Source organism: Amblyomma americanum, chromosome 6 (genome assembly GCF_052857255.1).
Source record: "Amblyomma americanum isolate KBUSLIRL-KWMA chromosome 6, ASM5285725v1, whole genome shotgun sequence".
NCBI classification, from domain to species: domain Eukaryota; kingdom Metazoa; phylum Arthropoda; class Arachnida; order Ixodida; family Ixodidae; genus Amblyomma; species Amblyomma americanum.
In genome coordinates this window covers 38,170,180-38,175,459 of record NC_135502.1, presented here as the reverse complement: position 1 = coordinate 38,175,459, position 5,280 = coordinate 38,170,180, and the positions used below count along the sequence as shown (strand labels likewise).

The window sequence follows — 5,280 nt, the reverse complement described above, 5'->3', positions numbered from 1 at the left end:
TTATTCTTCAGCAACTAATATTTTTGTTTTCGGCGGTAACGTTTTTATGTTTGCATGTTGGGTTGACGCTGGTGGTGCATTGAAATTAAATGTAGTACTACCTAGTCGTAGAAAGAGGAGCTAAAATGCACGCTTTAGTTTCAACAGCAGGTTCCGGTGTTTTCCTGGGCGCATTTTGTTGGTCCTGACATGGCGTGCTGATGCTGAAATTTTCATAGCGGAAGGTCCGCTTGCAGCAAAAAGATTCAATACAGGGAAACATTAATTTCCACTTTTTCTTGTTTTTACCCAGAAGTGTTCTTTTGTTGCAACGAGCTGATATGCATTTTATGTGTTCTTCACAAATTGTTTTCAATCGCCGTTTAAACGCACCAAATATATTCTTAGCGCTTTTATAATGCACTGACTTTCATTAGGTCTTCAGCCAGAATATCTGAATGCTTCAGTCGTATGAATCGCAGGTCCCCCAGTTTTGAGATCAGCGTTGCAGAGAGCCATCATTCCAGCTAAACTTAGTTTTCTTGCCGTCACGACGCTGGATTCATGCTTTAAGCTTTAGGCATACTAATAAATCGCTGCCTCAAGTATCGGAAAAACTTATACGCCGATCTTATAGCATTGCAATTCCTTCGAGCATTGCGCGCCGGCAACGCGAATTCGGTGACCGAGAGAGAGAGCCAAAGATTGGTGACCAAACGCTGAATATAACAATGGACAAGAGATTCATTCATGATGAGTCTTACATCATAAACCCTTCAGCTTATAAGGGAGTGCTGTTGCGCATTGGAAAGTACAGAGGGCGAATGAGACTGACGTTAGCACGAGACAAGGTACTTATAAGTTGAATTATGCACCAAAGTTCGACAAGTTCCGGATCGCAAGGGTGTAACATTGGGACACAATCCTCACTGTCGACATTGTTCGCGCGAATGTCACTTCGAGGGCCAAAAAAAAAAGATGCTTGAAAGCACGAGGAACTTGTCCGCTCGAATGTTTGTCACAGCTCTGTCCTAGTTCGTAGTAAAGGCATCGCTTTCGACTCGCTGCGGACAATATACCTTAATACCACATGGCCAAGCGATGGCGTTGCGTTGACATCAGAAACCAAAAGTGCCGAAACAGTGCTTAGCCCGTGGTGTAACTAGGAATTCAGTCGCTTTCCTGCGCAGAGTGCGCATAACGAAAGTAGTACGCGTCGTAATGCTCACCTATAGGAGGTATTCACGTGACGTCATCCGCAAGGGGCGCTAGTGGCCGGCGCGGCATTCGCCATGTTGGTCGCGCGCGCGGCAGCCGCAGCATTTACCTCGCTTGTGACGTGTGAAATGTGAGTGTATTTAGCGTCTCGCCGCAAATCCTTTCTGTCCGACCGGTAACACCGTGTGACTGAGTGGATACGCCGTGAACTGCGCGAAGCAGAAAAGAGCGGGCACGCTGAAAATGTTACACTTTGTGAAAACGTCGACGCGTAGGAATGTGCAGGTGCCGGCGTGGTGTGCGACGTACTACAAGACGGCTGCCGTGCGTTGAATTCACCCATATTAAGGTCTGCCTTGTGCACGGCGTAATTTTGCCGACAGGTCGAGGAATTAAAGCATGCAAATCTATGAGAGTGTGCAATTGCTTGACAAGCGGTCGACCCGGGCCCCACATGCGTGCTGAGGGTGCCGACGGCCGAAGTGCCGTTTTTCACCTAGGTGAGTAGTTAAACGTGTCTGTTTGTTTAGCTAGCTTAACTTGTCATCTCTGTCTTCTGAAAGTGACGTGTTACTACTGAATGTAGCGGAATCGCTGCACATCGCGTTGCTGCGAACCGGCTTACAGATTCCAGGTCTTGTGCACTGGAAGCAACGCTACGTTTATGCAATAAAACCTGCAAAACATTATTGTTATGTCAGCCATTCGTGCTGCGAGTGCATGGCAGTATTTGCTCGACCATTTTATCGCGTAAATAAAGCAGCTATGACGCAATATGCGTTTTTGCTGAAACAATGAGGCTTCGGCAGTTCGCGGACTACAGCCGCTGGAAATATGATTTTCTGCAGCGTCCGTTAGGAATATGGGTAATCAATCATGTGCTGTGTTATCCACCATATGTCCTGCATGAGTAGCTGACAGTTATGAACTGATATTAAAAGCAGCAAGTCGTGTACATTCTTGCGTGCAATGCAGCCGGCCAGTTTTGCTGCCGAGTTGCGGCACGCAGCTCGGTTAAATTACGGCACAGAATTCTGCTGCAAACTTGATGCACAATAAGCGTTCCACAAAGAAAAGTGAACGTTGTCGCATTTAACAACGTGCAAAGATGTTACGGTTCACTAACAATTCAGGCCGGATACCTCACGGCGTACCGTGACACTGCGCGAGCTTACGTGAAACGACCGCAAACATGGCGCGTTTGCCGCGGCGACGCTCGCGCCGTCTGGTAGCGCGGCCTCAGTGAATACCTCCTATACTTGGCATCTCTTCACCTCACATTTACAGGAATCAGCGTCGAGGTACGCCATAACAGAGAACTGCCCGAGTTAAAGCAGCTGTTCAAATGGGCTTGGGTCGTTAAGGGACCTATGGGACACGGAGCTGGCGATACGGGCCCGCAGTGTCGTGGACCAGTTGGTCCCGAGAGTGGGTGCAATCATGGGAGAGGCTGCAGTGCAGCCGTCGTTCCTCCGCCCTGGGGCAGGGCTGGAGATTCTGGCAGTTTGGGTTTGTGTACAGAGGTTAATACCCTTTTGTAGAGCTCTGAAGCGGTGTACGACGGGACAAATAAAGTGAAACCTTATCGTAGTTGCTTTATTGCGGGCACTGCGCTTCTACTTCTATCTTCCTTGTATATATCTATGCGGCAGCGCTTGAGCACAAGGATTAGCTGTGAAAACCGCTAAGCAATACAATTTTGCGTCATTTGCTCCGCAGGTCGCAGCTCGGAGAGTTCTAGACAAGCCTGCTCACGTCTGTACATAAGGTTTCGTTTTTCGTACTGTCCATTCCTGTTTTTTTAATCATCATTCCAGGCTCCTTTCTCTTTTCACAGCCCCCTCCCCCCCCCCCCCCCCCCGGCCACACGAGCGAAGTGATAGAGATGGGTGTGCTGTACTTTCTTCCAACAGCCACTGTCGAACACAGCTGGATCAAAATGCTCGAGAGCTCTGACTTCCCCGCCCATAGACCCCTTATGGCTCAATCCCACCAGTACAACCCTTGGCATCAGGTTGATAATGCGGGAGTTCTCGGCTTGGGACATGCCGGTGCGCTGACGCCTTTCATCTCGGAGAAAGTCTCTCATAACGGTATATCCATAGAGAGGAAAGACGTCAGAAGGGAAGCCCGTGTCTATTTCTTGGCACGAAGCCTGTACCAATAGGCAAATCACGATACAAAACATCCATAGTAACGCAAAGTCGGCTCACCTTTTCGGCGGCTCCTCGCACGCATGAAGAGCAGAGAGTCAGTGAGAGCGTGGTCACAGTCACACCAACGGATCAGGCCGTCCGGAGCGCACCAGCCATAGCGGCAACGGTGGCTAGAGCACCGGCTGCCGCAGCCACCGGAGAACGAGTCGCACTGTGCAGGACACGTGGTTGACCCCCCCACAAGAGCAGCCTCCGAAGAAACCGAGCGGCCGGTCTGCACCGCGGCGGCCAAGTACACACAAGCGGCACTTTCTTCGTCCCTCGACCGGCGGTGATGAGCAAAAGAAAACGCTATCCCCTTCTTCGCTGCAGGGCAGCCAGCGAATGTCAGAGGCACGACTTCAAAAAACGATCGTCGCACGCCACTCACAAGGGGAGCAGCCGCCGCAAACGACGTCGTCTATGAAGGAGGAGCGGAGCCCGTGAAGGCGTGGAGTAGACGCAAGCGACCTATCTTCACCCCCCACTGAAAACACGTCGCCGGCGGAGGAGACTACGCCGCCGCGGGCAGGATTTGGGTTAGTGCTGCCACCGGTCTCCTCCTGTCACTCGGTCAAGTGCACGCGCTCGCGCTGGCCGCGGGAGGACGCTGCTGCAACACGACGCTCCGGCGCGCCGCGCGACGACCGGAGTTGTGGTAGTGGAGCCGCCGATCGCATCACGGCGCCGGTGGGGGAAGAAGAGGGGGGTCAAGTGAGGAGGGGGGCGGGGAGGGGGGGAGAAGCCTCCCACTTCGCGAATCCAGGTCAACCGACGGCAACCAGAGGAGCTGCCCTCCTCGACGGCCCAGGTGCATCCCCCCCCCCTCCCCTCATCTGCCGTGCCACCCTCTTCCTCGTCGTTGTCCCTTCCTCCTCTCCCCTCACAGCGTTACGTTTACTCGGCTTTAGCGCCTCGGCTCATTCCAGTCTATCATGGCGGTGCCGAGGTTACGACGTGAGCTGACCCCCCCCCCCCCCCCCCACCTCCACATCGCGATATAACCGGTGCTGTTTCGTTACTTTTTTATCAGGCATGCTGAGCTGTGCGTGGCCATCGTTTTATTACAACGGCTGCCAGAGGCCACCTCCTGGATGCGCTTGCTCTCGTGCAAGGCCGGCCATTTCCATCTCGGCCGTTAATCTTCGCGTCCAGATTCTATTGTTCGGCGTTCTTATTTTCTCCTCTGGCCGGTGCTAGGAGCGACGGCCGCGAACCGGCCCACTGCCAGAAAGGGAACGGAACGCGGCGCTGGTTTGGTCTTGCTGTTCCTTGTCTCGTAGAAGGGGGCGGGAAAGGTGAGGGTTGCCCGTTACATAACGCTTATGGGTAAGTTGTGTAGTAGAGTAAAGACGACTTGATTTTATGCGCCCAGCGCGTGGCCTGGTTTTGATAATCGACCGTGACAGTGTTGTTAGCACATCAGTGGACTGTGCGGAGCGCTTTTGCCGGGTAAGGGTAAACTTCATTTTCATTTCTTATTTCTCGGACGAGAATAGCTCTATGAGAAGATCCCAACCCGGCAAACGGGGTCGGTGTTGGCTGAATATGTCGTCTCAAAAAAAAAAAAAGAAACGCCCGCTCGGAAGTTGCCGAAGTCATGCAAGCTGATGCTGTCACTTTGTAATCTGGGTATTTAATGGTCTTGGAACTTATAACGGGATAGAGTTAAAGACCCCATTCACCAGAAAATCCGGTTCACCGCAAAATACCGCACCGACGGCTCGATGTGTCACCCTAATCGGCAGCGAGCTACTGGGAGCACCGATTTTAAAAAAAAAATATTTATAAATTATAGGATCCAAGCAGAGCTTTCAAATTTGACTGGAATATCCACAAAAACCACCTCCACAGATCTGTCGCACTAGAATACGCCTATCGAAATCAT

General features: G+C 51.7%; 1 protein-coding gene across 2 annotated transcripts in view; it reads right to left on the bottom strand.

The window, feature by feature from the left end:
• LOC144136629 (trypsin-1-like) overlaps positions 1 to 4,029 on the bottom strand; it is a 53,095-nt gene extending 49,066 nt beyond the window's left edge. For both annotated transcript variants that reach the window (XM_077669129.1, XM_077669130.1), the window contains exon 1: positions 3,411 to 4,029. The gene's annotated coding sequence lies outside the window, so the exon portion shown is untranslated. The remainder of the gene's footprint in view (positions 1 to 3,410) is intronic.
• Positions 4,030 to 5,280: the final 1,251 nt, after the last annotated feature.